Source organism: Momordica charantia, assembly GCF_013281855.1.
Source record: "Momordica charantia cultivar OHB3-1 chromosome 3 unlocalized genomic scaffold, Mcharantia_2.0 BLBB01000003.1, whole genome shotgun sequence".
Lineage (NCBI taxonomy): Eukaryota > Viridiplantae > Streptophyta > Magnoliopsida > Cucurbitales > Cucurbitaceae > Momordica > Momordica charantia.
Genome location: NW_028275161.1, coordinates 6,749,253 through 6,774,329, shown reverse-complemented (window position 1 = coordinate 6,774,329; position 25,077 = coordinate 6,749,253). Strand labels below are relative to the sequence as shown.

Genomic DNA, 25,077 nt, shown 5'->3' with positions numbered 1-25,077 from the left:
GGGAAGATCTTCAGGTCAGCCACTTTTGGTGAGCCACTAAAGGGAAGACCTTCAAAGTTGGACCTTTTTCTGTCCTCCACGTGGCAGTACGATTGTCACCCCAAACATTTGCGCCCTCTCTGGCTGGTTCGAGTTCGACCTGGCAGAGAAGTTTTTCCTGGGTTTGAAACTTTGCCTAAGTGGTGACTTCCACCTTTAGAGATTGAAGTAGATAACAAGTCAGACATCGAACAATATATAATAGGTAGGACCTCGAACACAGTGTTATGGTCATGACTTGAGTCGACTTTGAGAAACTCAACTTAGACTTACTATGTTGATTAAGTTTGTTGTTTGAAGAAGCTTAACCTAAGCTGGGCACTTAGGAGTTCGAAGTAAAGAGATGAGAAGCTCGGTCTAAGCTGGGCGCTTAGGACTTTGAGTAAGAGCTGAGAAAATCGGCTCAAGATGCGCTTAGGAATTGGAGTAGGAGTTGAGAAGTTCAGCCTAAGCTTCGCGCTTAGGAGTTGGACATGCATACTTTGTATTGGGTGAATTCAATCTCATCTTTGTCATTTCGAACTTGTTGTAATTTTTCATACATCGCACCTCGGACTTGTAAGTTTCGAGGTTTGGATTTTTTCTTTTATCAAATTACATCGCACATCGAACTGGTAAGTTTAGAGGTTTGAATTTTCTTTTATTAGATTACATCGCACCTCGAACTCATAATTTTAGAGGTTTGAATTTTCTGTTATTACATTACATCGCACCTCGAACTCGTAAGTTTAGAGGTTTGAATTTTCTCTTATCAAATTACATCGCACCTCGAATTCGCAAGTTTAGAAGTTTGAATTTTCTTTTATCAAATTACATCGCACCTCGAACTCGTAAGTTTAGAGGTTTGAATTTGGTTTTGAATTGTACCTTCGCATTTATGCCATGTGGGAGTACTTGGCCCCCATTCGAATATAGGTCGGCAGCACCTAAGTTGGATGTGTCATACTGGATCAAATATGATCAAACAATGGAAGTTCTTTCTTTGGATGAAGATGAGCTGTCTGATCGAAGCTCTTCTTCTAGGTGGGGATGAGCTGAGATGTAAGCTCGTCCTCTGTGCAGGGATGAATTGAGATGGAAGCTCTTCATCGATAGAGCGATGAGTTGTCTGATCAAAGTTCTTCCTCTAGCCGGGGTTGAGCTGAGATGTAGGCTTCCTCTAAGTGGGGATGAGCTGAGATGGAAGCTCTTCCTCTAGATAGGGATGAGTTGAGATGAAATTTCTTCCTCTGAGTAGGGATAAGCTGAGATGGAAGCTTTTCCTCTATATGGAATGAGCTGAGATTGAGCTTTTCCTCTTGGCGAGGTTGAGCTTAGATGAAGCTTTTTCTCTAGGCGGGGATGGACAGGGATGGAGCTCTTCCACTAGGCGAGGTTGAGCTATCTTGATAGAAGTTCTTCCTCTAGTCGAGGATGAGCTAAGATGGAGCTCTTCCTCTTGGCCAGGTTGAGCTATCTGATGGTAGCTCTTCCTCTAGTTAGGGATGAGCTCAAATGACGCTCCTCCTCAAGGCGGGGATGAGCTGAGATGGAGCTCTTCCTCTAGGCGAGGTTGAGATGAGAAGAAGCTCTTCCTCTAGGAAAGAATAAGTTGAGATGGAGCTCCTCTCTTGCGAGGTTGAGCTATCTTGATAGAAGCTTTTGCTCTATCCGAGGATGAGTTGAGATGGAGCTCTTCCTCTTGGCGAGGTTGAGCTATTTGATGGCAATTCTTCCTCTGGCCGGGGATGAGTTGAGATAAAGCTCTTCCTCTAGACGGGGATCAGCTGAGATGAAGCTCTTCCTCTAAGCAGAGATGAGCTGAGATGGAAGCTCTTTCTCGATGTGGGATGAGCTAAGATGAAGCTCTTTCTCTTGGCGAGGCTGAGCTAAGATGAAAATTTTTCTCTAACTCTAGCCGAGTTGATATAAAAACTCTTTTTTTATATGAGTTATTTGATATAAGCTCTTTATATACAGCGATGAGCTGCATAATTGAGAGCACTTCCTCTAGGCCGGGATGAGATAAGATAAAAGCTCTTCCTTTAGCTGGCAGGAATGAGTTGAGATAAAGCTTTTCCTCTAGACGGAGATGAGCTGAGATGAAGCTCTTTCTATAGGCGAATTAAGCTAGCTTGATAGAAGCTCTTCCTCTAGCCGAGGATGAGCTAAGATGAAGCTCTTCCTTTAGGTGGGGATGAGCTATCTTGATAGAAGCTCTTCCGCTAGGCAGGGAGGAGCTGAGATGGTGCTCTTCCTCTTGGCGAAGTTGAGCTATCTGATGACAGCTCTTCCTTTAGCTAGGGATGAACTGAGATGAAGCTCTTCCTTTAGGCGAGGATAAGGTGAGATGAAGTTCTTCCTCTGGGTAGGGATAAGCTAGATGGAGCTCTTCCTCTTGGCGAGGTTGAGCTATATTGATAGAAGCTCTTCCACTAGACGGGGATGAGCTGAGATGGCGCTCTTCCTCTAGGCGAGGTTGAGCTAGCTTGATAGAAGCTCTTCCTCTAACCGAGGATGAGCTGGGATGAAGCTCTTCCTCTTGGCAAGGTTGAGCTATCTGATGGAAGCTCTTCCTCTAGTCGGGGATGAGCTAAGATGAAGCTCTTCCTTAAGCGGGGATGATCTGAGATAAAACTCTTCCTCTACGCGAGGTTGAGCTATCTTGATAAAAGCTCTTCTTCTAAGCGTGGATGAGTTAAGATGGCGCTATTCCTCTAGGCAAGGTTGAGCTATCTTGATAGAAGATCTTCGTCTAGGCGGCGATGAGCTGAGATGGCGCTATTCCTTTAGGCGAGGTTGAACTGTCTTGATAGAAGATATTCGTCTAGGCGGCGATGAGCTGATATGACGCTCTTCCTCTAGGCGAGGTTGAGCTATCTTGATAGAAGCTCTTGCTCTTGGCAGGGATGAGCTTTGATGGCGCTCTTCCTCTAGGTGAGGTTGAGCTATCTTGATAGAAGCTCTTCCTCTAGTTGGGGAGAAGCTGAGATGGAGCTCTTCCTCTTGGCGGGGTGAAGCTATCTAATGATAGCTCTTCCACTACCCGGGGATGAGCTAAGATGAAGTTCTTCCTTTAGGCGAGGTTGAGCTATCATCATTTACACGCCAATTGCCTTGCTCGATCCTTGAGAACATCTCGGAGACCCCCGTTGAGACGTGCGTGTCATAGCTTAGTTTGATAGGAATGACTTAAAATGTCCTTCCCCACAGACGACACCAAATTTTACGCAAAAAATGTGACGATATATGACCTAGTCAAGGTCGGCCACTCGAAATATCTGGAGTTTCCTTGAGGAAGGAATGACCAACTCTAGAGGTAAAGGTAAGCTAGCTGGAATGAGCTGAAGTGTCTGGAATGAGCTGAAAAACCACTTGGCAAGGAAAGACCATAAGGGAACAAACACTTTAACACTCAATTCAGTTTGAGTCCGACCTCAATATGGAGACCGAGCTAGAATACCATACCTGACGGAAGAGTAAAGTACCCTATTTATAGGCTGAGGTACGCGACAAGGAATCCGACCGGCCGTTGAGCGTGTCGAGGTTCATATGATTGTTATCCAAAATTTGACTAAGTATGGAAGGTCATTCCTCCCTTGAATGATCTTCACGGAAGACCTTAAGGTTGGCCTTTAGGCAAAGCTATGATGAAGTCGGCCTTTATGGAAGATCTTTCGGTTGACCACCAAAGGGAAGATCTTCAGGCCACTTCAGGTCGGCCACCAAAGGGAAGACCTTCAAAGTTGGACTTTTTTCTGTCTTCCACGTGGCAGTACGATTTTCAACCCCAAGCATAGTATTTCATTAAATTTAAGTTGTTATATATATAACCACATTTAAATTCATTAATTAGCAATCGTTTGTTTTCTTATAAAATAAAAAAATAAGCAATTGTTTGTAATTATGATAACCAATGCCTTCGTTAAAATTTTATAATATATCCTTTATCTAATTTTCAAAAAGGAAAAAGGAAAAAAAAAATTTTCAAAAAAATTATTATAAAATTCTACTAAAATTATACAACTCTATCCATAGGTTAAATTTTAGATCTAGTCCTTCAATTTTCATCGTGTTTTACATTCCTCTTGGTCTCCCCCTAATTTTGCCTTGGAATAAAAAAGAATCCAAACTCATGAGTTTCAATACTCGTTTTCTGTTCACTGCTTCTAATTGCTAATGGGTGTCCCTCACTTGATTGTTTTTGTGGGGATTTTGTTTTGTTTCACTTTCAAACCCTGTTTGTGTTTGGTTACTGAGAAAGAAACATGAATCACATTATTTCTAACCTGTAGTGGAATGGAGATTCGACCTCTCAATCGAATTCATGTGCCTGCTCACCTATGTTTTGATTGGCTTAAATTTTCGCAATTGAATTACATAATGTTAGATATATGTTGAAGCTACTGATTGGCTAAGACCCAATTAAATGAGTTAATATTATGGCCTGGGAGTAATTATATTTTAAAAGTTCAAGGACCAGAGAGGAAGAAAATAAAATTTAAACGTTGAGTAGTTTCGAGTTAAGGTTTCTATGTTTTCTTTGCGTGTGTTTAGGAAGAGGGAGTGGCAGCCATGAAGGAGCAAAGGGAGTTCCACGACGAACAGTTATTTATTGAGGACTACAAAGAAATGGTCAAAAAAGATTCAAAATCTATGTTTACCCTCACAAACGCAGGGATCCCTTTGCCCGTTCTTTGTTGCCAGAAGACTTTGAGCCCTGATAGCACACTTTGTGAGCTACATTATTTCATGAGATTTATATTGAACTTATTTGTTAGTTTTCGTTTCTTCATGACAAATTTAAGCACATAAGATATATTTTGCAGGAATGAAGTATCAGAAAGAAACGAGACATATTTGGATCAAAATGAGAGAAAAATTAGAATCACAGTGACCAAGATGGAATAACAACAAGATTTGAAGCCAAAAACCTGAGGAGATAGCACCACGAAGAGCTTAGACCCTGTATATAACGCCATGGCGCTGCCGCGAGGAGATAGCCAAAAGCCAAGAATCCAAGAATCCAAAGTTTAAATTTCGCATTTTGGGAATTGTGTAGCGCCATGACCCTGTATATAGCGTCATGGCACTGTCGCAACGATTTTTTATAAATATAGGGTTTTTCAGCCGCCAAGGAGGGGGGAGTTTGGGAGAGGTTTTTTGGCAATTTGCCTTTTTGGCCAATTTGGAGGGCAAGAAGACCATTGGAGAGCTTAGAAAAGAGATTTTCAAGGCTCGGGATCGTAGAGCTCACTTCGAGGACGGACGATTGACACGTGGAACATAGTTTATTCTCCTTTGCCTTGATTTTTCTAGTTTTCTTATGGACTTCTCATTGTGATTTTATTGTTTTCCATTGAATATGAGAAGCTAAACCTGTTATCTTAGGGATTTATATAGCCATTGAACTTTATGCATTGATTGTTTAGTTTTCTTGATTGAATGTTTATAAATGTTTCATTTATGTTTCTCATGCTTAATGGCTTGAGTCTACTGGCCATAGATTGAGTGATTTTAGACTTGAAATCTTACTCTCGGGAGAGATGGTTTAGATTTAGAACTAGGTTGCATAACTAAAGGGATTTTAAGATCGGGAGATTTATAAGTCCTTTAGAGGTCGTTAGAAGACTTGATCAATAAAGTCTTTACTTGTTATAGAAACTAGATAGGGATATTGGTTTCTTAATTCGTAAGGAGAATTAGCTTGCGCCCGGGAGAGGCAGTTGAGATTTGAGAGTTCTTGGCCTATAGAATTAAAATTCGTTCAATCTTGGATAATTAAGTAGTTGGTTCATAGATTCGATAGGTGAAATTAATTTCCTAGGACCTTTCTCCCCATTGCTTTTATCTTTGTTATTGCATGTTTATTTGCTTTGATTATAGTATCCCATTCGGTTTTGATTCTCTAAATAAAATTGAGTGATTGTATCTGTGGTACTTGAGTGATCTAGAAATCCAATCCAGAGGACGATATCGGTATTGACTTACCACTTTATTAAAACTTGACCCGTACACTTGCGGTAAGTAATTTCTGCTACTAGTATTTGGAATAATTTCTGCTAGATGAGTGTTCTCTTAAATGCTGACTCCGGGACTTGAACAAGAAGCCCCACCCTCTCATTGGCCCTAGAGGGACTTCCGGTTATTGGTCGAACCATAACCAGGTTGTTCATTAGAGAAGCAGTGGTATTTAAGGAGTAAGATGTAACTGAGGGGTAAAACGGTAATTTGACCGAACTTGAATTACGAGCACTCGTGAAGGATTGATTTGTCATTAATGGTCGTATATCCATTGACACGAAAACATTCTACAGTGAGAAGAGTGCAACTGCGGGTCTTTAGTGGAGTGACCCGTACTTAACAAATGTTGATTAACTCGCTCAATGAGTTTAATCGATTAATCTCGCATCGTTGGAGTTTATGATCTGTAGGTCCATTAGGTCCCCTTGCTAGCTCATAACGGGTAAAACGAGGATCAAGTTTTTGGAAGAATTTGAACTGTTCAAATTATTTAAGGGATTATATGTATATTGATACATTATAATATATAGTTAATTCTAAATTAAAACTATATATTATGAGATAAATTATTTGAATGAGATTCAAATAAAATTAATATTAATAAGATTCGTATTAAAACTATAGGTTAAAAATAATGTGCATAAGATGTACATTACGACTATAGGTTATACGAGAGAGATGTATTTAAATAAGATTCAAATATATGGGTTTAATTAAATATGTGATATTTATTTTTAAATAATTAATTATTAATTATTTAATTATTTAATATTAATTTTAATTAACTAATTATTAATTAGATTAATAGTTAATAATTAAATTGATTAATAATTAATTCATTAATTAATTATTATGTTAATTAATTAAAAACTCTCCTACAAAATTGCAAGGGAGTGGGAAGTTAATATGACGTGGGGAGTTACCCACGTCATTTTTTTTTCTGTTTTGTTGTAGTATTGTGCTGCAACACAAAAAAAATAGAGAATTCCCAGTATTTCTCTCAATCTCATGCTCTCTCTCAGCTCCCTCTTTTTCCAAACAAATTGCTCCCACAAGCCTGATCCCTGTACCTAGAGGATAGCACAGAAGACCGTTTGGTGTTGTTCGGGAGATTGAATCATTGAAGAAGATTTCTTCAAAGATAAGGAAAAACCAGTTTTCCCCTATATTTTCATTCATGAACGTTTTGATTTTTTTCCCAAAAATCATGAACGATGGTCCGGTTCCGCTCCGGGATTCACATCCCTTCAAATCTACCATGGATAAATCGGGTGAAGCTAAGTCAAGTGTTGTTCAAGTTGTTTGCTCTTCTAGTTACTTCTTAACAGGCTACATTTCCCACAAGGATGTCATTCTGCCCCACAAGGAAATAAGACCCCCCAAATCTCGCTTCTTCAAATAGGTGAGGGTTATTCCCTATTCCTTGTTTTTACATAAATGAACTAGCTATCAAACGGGACCTAATTAACTTTTGTTTTGAATGCTATGTTGATGACTAATTGTGACTTGTTTTAGGACAAGGTTGGCATCTTTTGCTGGAGCAATGAACTCCCCGACGCGTTAAGAGCTTGTTCGAGTATGGGGGTAAGGACTCAGAGATCTTTGCTCATTGGGGTCGGCTTAGGACACCTTATTCTGACGAGCTACTCAAGAGCAAGTTTTGCCTTCATGTAAAAGACTTTGAAGTGAACACCGCACGAGTTGGAGACTCTATCTTCTAGGGATGCATTCCCGTGATCATCGCCAACTACTATGACCTCCCGTTTGGTGACATTTTGAACTGGAAGAGCTTCTCGGTAGTCGTAACGACGTCGGATATCCCAAGGCTGAAGGACATCTTGAAGGGAATTAGTGATGAGGAATATCAAATGCTTGAAAGTAATGTGTTGAAGGTGCACATACACTTCAAATGGCATCCTTCTCCTGTTGATTATGATACTTTCCATATGGTATGTATCAACTATGGGTATGGAGAACGTCGGTTCGAATTCCGTTGACGGATTAGAAATGATCAATGATCGATCTTCTAAACTATATGCCTGGTTATCCTTGTCATTATATTATATCATGTTCATCAAATTTGTATGATAAGTTGTTTCTTTGATTCACAGTTCTTGATACTTGCTGTTGATGTTCATACAAACTGAATAAGATTCTTTGACTCTAACTTGCCTGAAACTCTTACAAAACGAATTTTGTGTACATTCCACAACTTTCCACTCCTTTTCCCTCGTTATTCAGGGTCATTTGGCACCTTCTCTTTTCTTATCTTCTTTTTTGTTTCATGTTTATTAATAAGGGAAAAGGAGGTATATAGTATTTGTGTCTTATTTCTTACCTTTTTTCTCCTTTCAATTGCTTCTTTTTTTTCAAAATTTAAAATTAAAAAAATATAATTTTACATGAAAACAATTTTTTAATATAAAAATTCACAACCAAGTTACAAATTTGGTCCAAGGTTTGGGCATAGTTTTAATTTACATAAAATCTCCCCCATAGAGTATTTGTAGGGTTAATATTTTACAAATGTTCAACCTTATAATCTATACTTTTAGATTTCCAATTTTAAAAGAGAATTTTTTGTTACCAAATTACCCTCAATTATGATCCTCATTCCACATTTACTAATTTAATTAAATTTATGCTTTCCAAATCAATCGATTCTCATTTTAGGTGTTGATGTCAATTTTTGGGCTAGAGTTGCGTCTGGTGCCACATAGGTGCCACAAACTGTAACGCCCCGAGTCCCTCAGGTCAGTTAATCTCGAATCGGGAGATTTTTTTTTCATTTAAATTTCAAAGTGAATGCTAATTTAATTTATCGATAATTATTGTTTAATTTATCGATAATTATCGGGCTCTAACAATCCAATTAAATGTTTATTAACCGAGCTTGGTATGTTGGGTCTTGGGTTGAGGGAATGGACTTGGGTTTGGGCTTGGATGATTGGGCTTAATGGGGAAATTGTTTTAAATCAAAACAAAGGGGAAAACCCTAAAACTTTTATTTTTTTTCCTCTTTCCCTCCTTTGTTTCTTAGCCGACAGCCACCCCCCCCCCCAGTTTTTCTCCTTCTTCTTCTTGTTCAGCCGGCAGCTCCCCTCTTGTTCTCCGGCGAGGCAGCACGACAGCGGCGAGCTTCCTCCCCGACGGCAGCGGCAAACGGTGGACCCTCCCGTCCCTCAACGATTCCGACGGCGGCGGCCTGAAGCAGCGTGCGGCGGCGAGAAGAGCAGCGAACCCGGTGGACTCGAGGAGTTGCGGCGATTTCCAGAGGCGCCGGTGTCGTGCAGTGGCGGCGCGTGACCTTTCCTGCGTGCAGCAAACTTCGACCGCCCCGAACAGTCCGAACTCGTGAAGCCCAACGAGTTTGGTGACGTTTTCCGGCCTCCCGATGACGTTCGACGTTGGTCCCCTCTTATTCGAACCCAAATCGGCATTACCCACTCTTTTCGGAATGGGTTCGGCATTGACCCACCTCTAATCGGACCCAAATCAGCATTACTCATCACCTTTAGACGTCGGGACAGCAAGCTTAAGGCCTTTTTGAACTCAGATCGGGAGCCCGAACCCCTTCGACGTCAACCCACTCCTAACCCAAGTTGTTTTAGTGTGGGTTAGTAGGTAACGACTCTACCTAAACTCGGTTTCGTTTATAACTAAATGTTTCTAATTGGTTACTAACCTCGAGATCGTGCTCTTTTGTAGTAGGAAGTGCTCAACCAGCTTAGGAGCTTTAGGACAAGTGTTTGTAAGTAGCACGGGGTGGGTGCGTGTGTTGGTGTTTATTATTTAGTTGTCGATGTACTATTTATGATGTTGAAAATGGTTCTGATACGATGTTGTGTGGTGTAACTCTCGTTTATGTTGGTTTGTATGTCTGAGTAGTGTTGGATGTTCGTTGGTGATAGTAGTAGAAACTTTGTATTGTTGAGCTGCTGAGATCTGTTGTGGAATGATGTGTGTTTGCAGGGAATCTTCGTTAAAATAAATATTATGGTGGGAATGTTGTTGTCTGAAATCTGTATGAAGTGTTTGGCATGTCTTATGAGTTTTTGATTATATTTAGCAATGATTAATGTTTGCGGATGTTGGATAATGAGTGCTTGAGTGATTTGTGTTGGACTGATGTCGTTAAAAAAAATCGTTGACTATGCTCTGTTATAACTGAGCTCACTGTGGCGCTGTTGTTGAAAATTGATATATTGTGGAAGCATGTTTGGTTTACTGTTTTGCTATTAGAATGATGTTTATGTTGGGGAAGCTTGCTGATTTGTGTTGGTGAGCTGAGAGATGCATTAAGGTCATACTAGTGGTGGTGTTGTTGATGAGCGTTGTGGTGGTTGGTGTTATTAGGGAAGTAGTACCGAAATCCTGGCGGAAGGCTAGAATTGATATGTGGAGTTATGACAGTTACGAAGTGAATGGGTGAGTGTCAGGGCCTCGGGTATAAATGGTCAAGGGCTGATACGTCACTAATTGGGTATCGAGGCCTCGGGTATAAATGGTCGGGGGTCGATGCAAGGAGTCTTTCGAAAGGAGAACTATTGGGGCCTTGGGTATAAATGGTCAAGGGCCAATAGATTGTAAGACATCGAGGCCTCGGGTATAAATGGTCGAGGGTCGATGCACTAGTGTCGGGGCTCTGGGTATAAATGGTCAGGGGCTGACACTACCAACAGAACGGTCTTGGAAGCTTGGATGGATGAGATGAACCTAGAGTTGCCTGAAGCGCTAGGGCGCCATGTGAACTGTAGTTGGTTTGTTTACGATTGTGGTTAGCATCGGGTTAATTAGAACACGTTCATGATCGAATGTATGATGTCATTGTGGAGCATGTCTATAGTTGTTCGCATACTGTAATGATAGAGCATGACGATGTATGTTTCCCTTATGTTTTGAGCATGATGATGTATGTTTTCTTTATGGTTTTTGAGCGTGATGTGTGTGTGTGCTTGATGATGGCTACTTACGGAGTATATATTATATACTCACCCCCCCTCCCCTTCTACAATGATTGTTTCAGGTGAAGGACTCGAGGGTGACCTTGCTGATGGGACGGGGGAGACCTGACAAACGAGGACTATAGGCTGCTTAGTTTTTCTTATTTAGTCTAATTCTTTTGTTATGGCCTTATGTTGTGGCCAATAAACGGGTTATGTACCTTTGACTAATTGGGATATTTTTCCTTGTTGTTAGTTATGCCTCGGGTTAGGTGCCTATTTGAGCTTTATCCCATTTGCTTAGAATCATTTAGATTGAATAATAAACTCGCCTCGTGAAGTAGTTCACGAACGTTGTTGCATTTTTTTTAGATTGGTTTACCGTTAATTTGATGAGGTTTGTAGCTTGATTTTATAAGTTTATGTTCAAAGGAAGTTGGCAAGTTGTAATCGGGGCTAAAACTGATTAGTTGGGTAGTTCATGTGACCTAGAGGTGCACGAGATTTCTGGGTCGTTACACAAACGCCTTCACCTCTACGATTTTGGTTGCTTACACTTATCTTACACCTCTACGTCTGGTGCCACATAGGAACCCTTTACAGCCAGCATATTTGTCGTGGATCTACCTAAAAGATTCAAAAGACCTCGTATGGATAAATATGACAGATCCGCAGATCCCGTAGACCATGCCACGTCATACCATGATGCGATGCGGCAGGTGGGGTACAATGACACCGAACAGTGTAGACGCTTCTTAGGAACCTTCATTGGTCCTGCTCGGCAATGGTTTCAGTACCTGCCCCCGCATTTAGTTGGAAGATATCAAGATCTAGCGAGTAAGTTCGTGGACCAGTTCCATTACTCCTATACCAACCGGCAAACGGAAACCTATCTCTCTTGATCAAGCAAAAGCCAGACAAGGACATGAAATCATATGTCGCTCGCTTCACAAATGAAAGGCTTCAAGTACCCAACTGAAATGAAAGTGTGGCCCTATGGGCGCTGTAACGCCCCAAGAATTTCACAATTTCCAAACAGGGACCGTTACTGAGACTACCTAAAATTTTCACATAAACAAGAGAATTATCTTTGCAACAATACTAAGCAATAAAGCTACCACGCTTCTCCTGCGCTACTCTAATTTTCAACACACACGAGAGCTTGAACAATTAGGACAACAACACTAAAGATTTAAGAGAAACTCACATCCTATACCGATAAACCATTTAATACTGACTTCACATTAACCAAGCTCTTCAAGGAAACTTTTACTAACTATAAACCTTCCATTAAATGAATATTAACATCTCTAATGGCAATGAAGCAAAAACTATTTCAAGTACGATCAACTTAAACAAATGTGTTCATAAATATCCTACGTAAGTTACAATTCCGTAGTTCAAGAAGCTAACAAAATTAATGCTCTAAAAAGAATAATAAATCGGCAACCTTACAACATCCTTTAGACAATAATACTAAACAAAACCAACCACTAACAACTCAACTACAAGATTAAATAGCCACAACTATCCTAACTAAAAGAAATTAATTTCACGCAGCATAGTTAATGGTCTTTCCGATCAAGCCTCCTCCTCGTCATCACCATCCCAAGAGCTAGCTCGATACCTGCAAACTGGAGGGGAAAAAGAGGGATGAGTACAACTACAGTACTCAGTAAGCAGCCCTTATGTAACGACCCATAATTTCCCACACAATTCTAGGTCACGTTAACTACCCAACTAATTAAACTTAACCCCCAAATACGTCATGCCAACTCCCTATACAAACAAATATATAAAATCAAGTTCCAATTCTCATCAATTTAACGATAAATCAATCTCATAGAATATCATTCAACAACATTCGTGGACCACCACACGAGGCAAGTTTATTATTCAAACTAGGCAAAACTCAATGAATGAAAAAAACTAGAATAGGCACCTATCCCAAAATGAAATTAACAACAAGGGGGAATCTCCCAATTATTCAAATCGAACAAATAGTTTATTGGCCATAACATAAGGCCTCAACCAATGACTTAAACTAAACAGGAGTAACTAAGCAGCCTATGGTCCTCGCTCGTCATGTCTCCTTCGTCCCATCACCATGGTCACCCCCGACTCCTTCACCTGAAACAATCATTGTAGGGGGGTGAGTATATAAAATATACTCCGTAAGTAGCCCTCACCAACACACACACACATCATGCTCAATAATATCATGAAACAATCGTAGTCATGCCTTTCAACACATTACACATTCAAACATAAACACATTCCATAAAAATTTAGTGACAATCACAACCAGTAAACACATTAACAACCAACCTCTAGTCTCCCTAACACCCCAAGTACCCACATACTTATCTCAACTATCCTAACCTTCCACAGCTATCCACTTCGAATAGAGTCGGCCCCTGACCATTTATACCCAGGGCCCCGACCCTACTGCATCGGCCCTCGACCATTTATACCCGAGGCCCCGATAACTTCACCGTCTATTGGCCCTTGACCATTTATACCCAAGGCCCCAATAGTCTTCCTTCCGAAAGACTCCTCGTATCGACTCTCGACCATTTATACCCGAGGCCTCGATACTCCGTTAGTGACGCATCAGCCCCCGGCCATTTATACCCGAGGCCCTGACACTCACTCTTTCATTTCTTCCAAAGAAAATCCAACCTTCACCAGAGTCTTACAATACACTTTCTTTTACCACTAACCCTGCATCATTCAACTCACGAGTACAGTTCAGCATGCTTTCACAACTTTATCAACTTTCTAATAACGAAATAACAACCCTGTCATGCTCAATATCCAACCTCATTATTTAACCAGTATTACTAAGAATAGTAGCTCGCTAAACACGCCGAACAAAACATACATATCCAGGCACAAACATTACCAAAATAACAACCCAATCATGCTCAATATCCCACATCATTATTTAACAAGTATTACTAAGAATAATAGTTCGCTAAACACGCCGAACAAAACATACATATCCAGGCAACCAACATCACCACAGTAATACTCACAATTTAGCAAAGCAGAAAACTCACCATTTTTTATCGACAAATACCCAACACCATTCCAAGTATATCGACTACCACAACGAAAATTATTTAGCACAATGACACCACAAAATTAGCATTAAACGTCACAAAATCAGCACATTAGAGACCACCGAGCATACATTAACACACGCACACGCCCCTTGTCTACTTACCCACAACCGTGCCCTTAAGTTTTGCGTCGACCTCACCCTAAGCACACCAAAACAAAAAATACGCACGTTACGTACGTTATTTATCCTTCGAAATTAACTCTAAAAGGGTTCGAATGACGCATTACCACCAAAACCGACTTCGTATATATGTGGGTCACCTAGATCTAACTCGCGAAGGTGTGGGTAGCTTGAATCAAGCTTCGAACGGATGTGGGCCACCACCAAACGTCCTAAACACCGCTATAACGTACAAATTCTACCGTCGTTCCGCTGCTGTACCGTTGTTCGCCCTACGCCGCTGTGAGGAGGGGGGCCGCGCCGCCGCTGTACCCGTTACGAAGCGCAGTCGCTGGAGCGCCGGGAGTCGCTGGCCGCCGCTACTCGAACGCCCCCAAGGGAAGGTCACGCCCGACCGCCGCTGCTCGAACGCTGCAAGGTCGCGCCTGGCTGCCGCTGCTCGTGGAACCCGTACGCAGAACCGCCGCGACGTCGCACGCACAAGAGAACGCCGGAGGAGGGAGGCTGGGTCGCCGGAAAACACAGGGGGGGCGGCTGGGTCGAAAAAGAAGAAGAAAATCGGGGGGGGGGGGGGGGGGGGGGGGGGGTAGAAGAAGAAGAAGAAGGGAGAAAGTGTTTTGGGCTAGGGTTTCTATTTTTTTTTCTTTTGCTTTGTTTTAGTTTGTTTTAAAACTAAATTACCTTAATGGAGGCCCAATCATCCAAGTCCAAGAGAAAGGAGTCCATTCCCCTTAAAACAAGACCCAACATACAGAGTTCGGTAATTATTAATTTAATTGGATTTTAGAGCCCGATAAATATAGATAAATTCAATTAACATTCACTTTAAAAATTAAATGAAAAATCTCCTGATTCGAGACTAACGAACCTGAGGGACTCGGGGCATTACACCTTATCTGATGGGTCACGCACAAACAGCATACTTATCAAGGAACAACGTGTCATGCTTATTAAAGAATCAACACACACACATCATGCTCAACCAAATCATGAAACATTCAAAGTCATGCTTTTCATCACATTATGCATTCAAACATAGACACATTCTATAAAATTCGGTGACAACCACAACCAGGAACACATTAACTACCAACCTCTAGTCTCTCTAACATCTCAAGTACCTCTATGCTTATCTCAGCTATCCTAGCCTTCCACAGTTAACTCCTTCGAGTAGAGTCGGCCCCTGACCATTTTCACCCAGAGCCCTGACACGGCTGCATCGGCCCTCGACCATTTATACCCGAGGCCCCGATGACTTCACCATTTATTGGCCCTTAACCATTTATACCCAAGGCCCCAATAGTGTTCCTTTCAAAAGACTCCTCGCATCGACCCTCGACCATTTATACCTGAGGCCTCGACACTCATCCTTATCCAATATTGGTGTATCGACCCTCAACCGTTTTTACCCAAGGCCTCGATACCCAAATAGTGAGGTATCAGCCCCCGACCATTTATACCCGAGGCCCTGACACTCACCCATTCACTTTCTCCAAGAATCCAACTCTCACCAGAGTCTTACTATATACTTTCTTAAGCCACTACCCCTGCATCTTCCAACTCACAAATACAATTCAGCATGCTTCCACAACATAGACAACCTTCTAATAATGAGATAACAACCCAATCATGCTTAATATCCAACATCATTATTTAACAAGCATTACTAAGTATAATAACTCACAAAACCCGCCGAACAATTCATACATATCCAGGCAACAAACATTACCACAGCAATACTCAACAGTTTAGCAAAGCAGAAATCTCACCATTTTCATCGACAAATATCCAACACTACTCCAAGTATTTCGGCTAACACAACGAGAATTATTTAGCACAATGACGTAACAAAATTAGCATTAAACGCCACAAAATCAGCACATTAGAGACCATTTAGCATACATTAACGCACGCACACGCCCCTTGTCTACTTACTTTGTTATGTCTCAATACTCTCACAAGAGTCCTACTTGCTACTACGCCATGCCTCATGCATCACCAATCTCATAGCAGTCCAATATGCGATACGCCAAAATGATCATATGTAAAAAACCAATCAATTTAAAATAGTCCAGCATGATCCAGCAGCTCCAACAGGCATCGTTCATAGAAAGGCACAACCAACAACTTAACCAAAATATAATTGATAAGTACCCAGCATACATCAAACACAACCGATTTCTCATAAATATTCAATATGCTTTCGAAACAACAGATTATAGTACCGGTATACAAATTTCATCATGAAAACCAATTAGAACATAATAACAATTCAATCATAGTCATCCAAGATTACCTGGCTACAATTGATTCACACAACCACATAATTTTCCCAAGATATATCAACAGTTTTATCAACAATGACGTTTACTAAATGATAACAACGACAAGCAACATGCAAGTATCACACATGGGCACACAAGCAAACAACCATATCATATCAGCACACAAAAACCAATCCCTCCAGTAAGAAACTACTTACTCAAGGTCCCAAACTGCTACTAAGCTCGTCGAAGGGTTCCTAAATCCAAAAGCATCCAAACTTGATTAGAGTTCATACTAGAAACACTTAAGTTGGATCGAAACTAAGCTTAGGTGATTCGTTACCTAATAACTCCCCCTAAAACCTCTTGGGTTAGGAGTGGGTCGAAGCCGAGGATGTTCAGGTTCCCAAAATCGAGTTCCAAAGGCCAAAAGCTTCTTGGTCCGACGCCAAAAAGTGATGGGTAACGCTGATTTAGGTCCGATTTGAGGTTGGTCAGCACCGAACCAATGCCGAATAGAGTGGGTATCTTGAGTTGAGCGTCGGTTGAGTATGGGTAGGGGTCAAAAGTTGTTGGAATGAAGAAATCATCACCAATCCGCCAATGTTTTCGTCATAATCATAGCACAGGTCGTTGGAGACGCCGATTCGTGTGCTGGCCACGGAATAAGCATCGCCACCGTTGGGTTCGGGGTCATCGAAGTTGCTGCACGCAAAGAGAACAACACTGTGGGTCGTGGGTCGTCGGGTTTGGTGCAGACCACGCCGGAAATCGCAAGCGTTGTTGCTGTGATGGTGGATTCGTGAGGATGCGTTGCCGTGGAGTTCGTTTGCGTCGCTGTCGCTCACCGGAGAGCTGCACGGAGTTGGGCCGCTGCTCGATGCCAGCCGCCGCCGTGTCCTGCTTCGCCGGAGAAGAAATCCCAAGGGGTCCGGCGGCTGGTTTGGGAAGAAGAGGAAGAAGAAATCAGGGGGGGCGGCTACAAGGACAAGGAGGGGGAAAGATAGGCCACTTAGGGTTTTCTTTGTTTTATGTTTATTTTATTTAATTTGCTTTTAAACCAAAAAGCCCACATTCCCAATTTTTAAAGAATCCTCTTAATTAGATTTTAAAAATGAAAAGCCCAACTCCCAACTCTAATGGAAAGCCCATGGGCTAGAGGGAACTAGAATTCTATTTTCAAATAGTTCTAACGGCCCAAAACAAGAAACCCGAAATTTCACGTTAGTAGTTAAAATAAAACTCACAATAATTCGAGATAAAATAAGTAACTTCAATTCTAAGAACCAAGAATAATAATTCAAAGAAAAGTAGAATTTATGAAGGAAAATCCTAAAACCCCTGAATTTAAGATTTAACTAAAAATCTCCTACCCAAGTCGAGAACTTAAATTATCTTAATCCAATGAAATTAAACTTAATTCTAATTTAGCCAAAAGTTAGAATTTCAAAATTATAAAATCCAAGAATTAAAGTTATCAACTTAGGGAAAGATCCAAAGACACTATTTATCTCTTAAAATAAACGAGTCAGAGAACGCGGGGCGTTACAGGCGCTCTTTTAGGGTATCAGAGAAAGGAAGCTTGTGCGCTCGCTCGACGAGTACCTTGCCAGGTCCATGATTGAGCTTACGGCCAGGATTAACAGACACATAGCAGGGGAGAAAATGCTCGCGACACAGCCCTTAGACAAAAAGCCAGGCGATGCGGCTCGATGCGATAAAGGGAAATCGGTGGAGAGGTCGGTTGCGAAAAGAGAGTCCAGCGGGACTTGGCCGGACTCTGAAACCGACCGACCACAATGATACGAGAAGTATACTCCCATTTGTATCCCAGTACTTCAGATACTGGCTCGAATCGACGGGACCCCCGTCGACAATCTACTACAGTGGCCAGAATGCTCCAAGAGCGACGCTGCCAAAAAAGATAAAAGCAAATATTACAAATTTCATCGAGATCACGGACACGACACCGCCGACTGCAGATACCTCAAGGATCAGGTCAAATCCCTGGGCCAAAGAGGATACCTGAATCACTTCGTCGGTGAGGGCTTAGACCGGGGCGCCGTAGACAAAAGTATAACGGGGGCAAGGCGCAATCGAAGCCAAAGTCCCCAAAAAGGACGATCGCCCATCGGCTATCCTCACCATCAGTAGAGGATCGGCAGGGGGGAGTCCAGTAACAAGTGGAAGGCCTGAGGGAAGCCTAGAACGTTGGAGGTCCTAGCCATAAAGTTTGCCGACACCGGCTAGTAGTGACCTTCACAGACGAAGAGGCGAATGCCCAGCTCCACAACGATGCTCTCATGGTTGTGGCAAGGATTGACCATGTACCCACGCACCGTGTGCTGGTGGAAGGATGGAGCTCGACAAACGTTCTTCCCTTGGTGCTGCTACGCACGCTTAGGTGGGACGCCACGAAGCTAAAGAGGTGTGTGTCATCACTGGTTGGCTTCTCCAGCGAACGAGTCTATCCTGGGGGCAGCATCGACTACCCCTAACCCTGAGGGAGGGTAAAAAGGCTGTGACGCGGGTTGAGGAGTTTGTGGTAATAGATGGTCCCCTTATAATGCCATCATTGGGAGACCGGCGATACACCAATTTAGGATTGTTCCGTCCACTTATCAACAAACAATGAAATTCCCCACCCTTGGCGGGATGAGAATGCTGGATGGACAACAGTAAACTTCGTGGGAATGTTGTGCCACCACTACGAAGGAACCAAAAATAGTGGGCGCTATTCATGCTCTAGCAGCCGAGCCCGAGCCCGGCACCTCCATGATCGGAGTTATTTTGATGTACTCAACCCTACCACAAGTGGGTTAGGCAACCCTTGTACGAACAAGCACCTCCTAAACACATACGGCAACACTTAGTACACACACAAAGAATCACCCAAAGGGAAGAAGAAGGGACTTACCTTGAAGGTCAAGGCTTTGGACAGAGGGAACTTATTCTAGATCCAAAGTGAAACACTCCACAAGTGTGATGACCAACCTAAACTTGCATGTTTCAAGGGTTTTGTGCAACTTGATCAATAAGCACCAATGCTCACGGTTTTGGGAGTAAAGAGGAAAGCTCAATGGCTATTTTCATTCATCAATAATCCAACCTTTTAAAAGTACAAGAAGAAGCCTATAAATAGGCAACTTGATTTTCTCTAAGGAAAAATACATTAACTAAAACTAGACTAAACTAGTTACAATGGGAAATAACTAAGTTACACAAAACCTTGCACTTGGGCCTAAAGGCAATTAGCTACAAATTGAGCCTAAAGGAAGGGTAAAATAAGTATTACAAAGAAACACAACATTTAAGGTTTAAACTCTAAATAAACCCTAAATAATACTTAAAATGGAGTCTTCAACTTTAGGTATTCCAATTTGGCTTGTAGCTTCTTTCTCAATATGTTCTTCCTCCTCATTCAGCTTAACATTCGAAATGTTAAAGTGGAGATTTCCTTCCTCTTTGTTGCAGTCTAGCTTGACCGTAAGAAGTAAGTTTTGAACTTTCTTGTTGATGGACTCTTGCACTTTTTTGGTTTGCAACCTCGTGATCGGTCCTCTTGGTAGTGTTTGGTCTCCTTGATGCACATCATCCCCTCCCTCTTAAAGAGGGTTCGTCCTTGAATCCAAGTCATTCCCTACGTCAAAAAGGCTAAGGTCAAGTACATTGAAGGTAGAATCAACTCTATACTAGGTCTAGCTTGTATGCATTATCATTTATTTTTTATCAAGCACTTGGTATGGTCCATCACCTCTTGGATTTAGCTTGGAGCTCCTCTCATTGGGAAATCTTTCTTTCCTTAGATGAAGCCACACCCAATCTCCTTTCTTGAAGATCATTGGCTTGCGGTTTTTGTTGACATTTGAAGCTATCTTCAAGTTTAATCTTCTTCTTGATTTCTTGGTGAACTCGTTGCATCTTTGCTACCTTTTCCTCGGCTTCAACACTAGCAAACTCATTAGATGGCAAAGATATTAAATCAAGAGAAGTCAAGGGGTTAAAACCGTAAATAACTTCAAAAGGGGAATGTTGAGTTGTGCTATGCATGGCTTGGTTGTACGCAAACTCAACAAAGGGTAAACAATCCTCCCAATTAGTTAAATTATTGTTTATAACCACTCTAAGGATTGTGACCATGGTTCTATTTATGACTTCAGTTTGCCCATCGGTTTGGCGGTGACATGTGATCGAAAATAAAAGTTTAGTCCCAATTTACCCCATAACACTCTCCAAAAGTGGCTCAAAAATTTTACATCTCTATCACAAGCAATAGTTCTAGGAATGCCATGTAACCACTTCTGTAAAGAATAAATCGGTGATATACTTAGCGTCATTTGTTTTTGCACAAGGTATGAAATTAGCCATTTTGCTAAGCCTATCTACCACAACAAAGTCACTATCCTTTCCTCGTTTACTCCTAGGCAAACCTAAAACAAAATCCATTGATATATCAACCCAAAGAGCATTAGGGATCGATAGTGGGGTATACATACCATGGGGCTTTAACCTTGACTTTGCTTGTAAACAAGCCAAACATTGTGCGAACATCCTTTACCATCCGTGGCCAAAAGAAATGTTCGGCCAACATGTCTAAAGTCTTCTTTTCTCCAAAGTGTCCCATGAGTCCATCTTCATGAGCTTCCTTTGTTAGTAGCTCTCAGATTGAGCCACTAGGAATGCACAACTTGTTGTCCCTAAACAAGAAACCTTCAAACAACATGTAATGTTCATTAGCAATACCTTTGTTATAAGCCTCAAGAATTGGTCCAAAGAAACGGTCATCAACATACAATAGTTTAATGTGCTCAAATCCTAGGACTTTTGTGTCTAAAGTAGAAATTAGCGCATACCTTCGAGATAGAGCATCGGCTACCACATTCCCCTTACCCTTTTTATACTTAATCACGTATGGGAACATTTCAATATACTCTAACCACTTAGCATGCCTACGATTTAATTTATCTTGGCTCTTTAAGTGTTTCAAACTTTCATTATCCATATGTATAACAAATTCTTCAGGCCATAAATAATGTTGCCAAGTTTGAAGAGCTCTTACCAAAGCATAGAGTTCCTTGTCATACGTAGGGTACCTCAATGGAGCTCCACTCAATTTCTCACTAAATACATCAATGGTTTGCGTTCTTGAGTGAGAACCGTTCCAATGCCTACACCACTTGCATCACATTCAATCTCAAAGGTTAAGTCAAAATTAGGTAAAGCAAGTAAAGGGGCTTGACATAACCTATCCTTCAAAGTGGTGAAATCTCGCTCTTGTGCCTCACCCCAAGAAAAATAAACATTCTTTCTAACCAATTCATTCAAGGGTGAAGTAAGAGTACTAAAATCCTTAATAAATCTACGATAAAAATCGGCTAACCCATGAAAACTTCTTACCTCTCCCACACATTGGGGTGTAGGCCACTCCTTTATGGCCATAATCTTCTCCTCATCAACCTCCACACGATTTTTGGAAATGACAAATCCTAAAAATTTAACCTTTTCCAATCAAAAACAACATTTTTGGAGGTTAGCATAAAGGCTTTCGGCCCTCAAAGTTTCCAACACATCTTTGACATGTCCTACATGTTCTTAAAATGATTGAGAGTAAATAAGTATGTCATCAAAATACACAACCACGAACTTACCCAAGAACTTTCGAAGAACATGATTCATCAAACGCATGAATGTGCTAAGTTCATTAGATAATCCAAACAGCATGACTAACCATTCATACAAACCAAACTTAGTCTTGAAAGTGGTTTTCCACTCATCTCCTATGTGGATTATAATTTGGTGGTAACCGGATTTCAAATCTATTTTGATGAATAAACGACATCCATGAGTTCATATACCATGTCATCTAGCCTAGGAATGGGATGCCTATATTTGATTGTTATCTTGTTAATGGCACGATGATCAACACACATTCTCCATTTTCCATCTTTCTTAGGAACTAAAAGTACCGGGACACTACATGGAGTAAGACTCTCCCTTACATACTCGAGGGCAAGGAGTTCATTCACTTGCCTTTGGATTTCCTCTGCTTCCTTGGGGTTAGTCCGATAGGCCGGTCGGTTAGGGATGGGAGCCCCGGTGATGAAATCGATCTTGTGTTCAATCTCTCTCAATGGGGGTAGTCCTTTTGGAAGTTCCTTAGGAAAGACATCCTTGAATTTCTGTAAAAGTTCATCAAACTCTCTAGGCAAAGTAGGTTCAACATCATTAGTGACCAAACATGGTCCTTTACATATTAACATAAGAAAAGCCTTTTGAGAAAACAAAGCTCCACATACCTCATGAGCCCTTGCAAGTAAGTTTTTACCTTTATGATTCGCCTCATCCTTGCTGCTACCTTTTTTCTCTTCCTTGGTCTCAGCCTCCTCTTTTCTTTTCTCATGTTTCATTTGATCAATTTGTAGCTCTTTTGGAGACAAAGGAAGTAATGTAGTTTTCTTACCTTTATGAATGAAGGTGTATCGATTAAGGTATCCATCATATTTCACCTTCTTGTCAAATTGCCAAGGCCTCCCTAAAAGCAAGTCTCCCGCTAACATAGGTACAACATCACAAAGAACATCATCATTATATTTGCCAATAGTTAACGAAACAAGAGCTTGCCTACTTACCTTGATGTCGACGTTGTCATTGAGCCATTGCAACCTATAGGGTTTAGGATGGGCTGTAGTTCCTAGCCCTAAACATGACACAAGTGTGGTGCTTACCACATTAGTGCAACTTCCATTGTCTATAACTAGGCTACATGTTGTATTCTTGACTAGGCATCTAGAGTAAACTAGGTTCTCCCGTTGATCCTCTAGGTGATCTTCCTCGGCCAAGGTACGAAGTGCTCTCCCAGTTACTAAGGTTAAGACATGAGTGACTGGTGGTTATGCTGAACGCACGCACTAGGCGTGGTAACAATTCTATAGATGCAAGTGCACACCTGTCAGAGTAATATAAAATGGATAGAGTATCCAAGTATCGATCCTCGAGGACTTCTAAATAATTTCCAAACTCTAAAGTTTTAATGAATAGTGAACGTTGAAATGAGTGATTCTTGTAAAATGGGAAGTGGTCACAAATAATGGTTTTGGATTTGGGATTTGGTCTTATAATGGTAAAACCTAGCCCGAATTACTTCAAGTTAGCCAACAAAGAATCAAGGATACGCTAAGGACGATATGCAGTTTACTTTAGGAACCAACGACTACGCTTTTCACTTGACTTATGTCTAAGCAAGTTCAAAGTCCTAAGACATTCCCTACTATATCTATTATGAGAGATATCTTAGTTTTAGGATGGAAATAGTCGCAACCTCGGGCTAAGGTCCTATGTCTAGGCTACTTAACCGGAACCCTTATGTCTAAGGCGCTCATCTCCTCGGTTTAACCACTTTACAATTCAAATAAGCAACCTTTTCAGTATTGACTTGTTAAGACTTACAGTGGCCTTCTCTAAATCCTAACATTTTGGGAAAACATGTTGAGCAATGAATGGAAAGCAAAAACACTACTTCTTAGCAACCCTTTTTAGAAATAAAAGGCTAACTATCCATAACCGGGCTAGAGACAAGAATTTAGAAAGACATATTAAAGAAAATACAGCAAGTAAAATGGTTCAATGTGAATTGCATGTGTGAAAAACAAAAGTTAACTAACAGAGAGTTTTTCTCGGGATTGAGAGCTTCGCCCTTCTCTTTCAAGCAAGGGGGAGTGTCACGTGCTCTTTCCTCCAAAAACACAACTCTCTTAACTAAAAATAAAGTAAAGGCAAAGGGAAGATAAGCAAAGTGCTGGATTTTTATATATTTGAATAAGTAGAAAATAACTAAGTACAAATGGAAACAAAACAAAGCTCAATAAAGGAATGTAAAGTGCTCGGGATTTAAAAACCAAAAGCAACTAATGAAAGCAACTCAAAAGTACTTAGAAAGCAACAAAGAAACACTAAAAATGATCAAGAGAAGGAAGCAAGGCTAGATGCATTTGGTGGAGAAGTTGCTGGAATTTATAGCTGTGCAGAATTGGTTAGGTAGGTCCTAAAACGATGGTGAATCACCCATTTCCAACTCTTTTGACTGACTAAATCGTGCTCAAACTGATAGTGGAACACTTCTTCTACACGTAAGCATCGGTTGGAACCACCAAAACGCATTGGAAGACGCGTTTCATTAAGGGCAAAGTTGGAAGAAAAACAGTTTTCTGCAGCCTTCCCAGGCGTCTGGCGCCTCCCATGTAGATATTTCCGTCTTTTTGCTTCTTTTGATTAATTTGCACTCCCAAATGGTCCTAAAATGTCATAAATACAATATAAGCCAACCACAAACCATCATATATGAATTTTGCATGAATTGGAACTCAAACGACCGAGAAAAAGTCCGAAAAAAAGTTAAAACATAGTAAAAACAGCATCTAAAACCTTCTTTTTACGCATGTAAACAAGTGTAATCAATGAGGGTCCTCCATGTCTTCCTCACTACTAGAGTGGCTTCATAGGTGTTTTACCCCTTCCTTCTCATTCTCACATTCTTCTTCTGAAACCCATTCTCCCTCTCTCATGATCATAACCCTTTAGTTGG

At 41.1% G+C, this 25,077-nt stretch overlaps 2 pseudogenes; one reads left to right on the top strand and one right to left on the bottom strand.

Moving 5' to 3' along the window:
• The first annotated feature begins 7,249 nt into the window (after positions 1-7,249).
• On the top strand, positions 7,250-8,047 carry LOC111024529 (putative glycosyltransferase At5g11130; annotated as a pseudogene).
• Positions 8,048-9,078: 1,031 nt separating this feature from the next.
• On the bottom strand, positions 9,079-23,241 carry LOC148212257 (uncharacterized; annotated as a pseudogene).
• Positions 23,242-25,077: the final 1,836 nt, after the last annotated feature.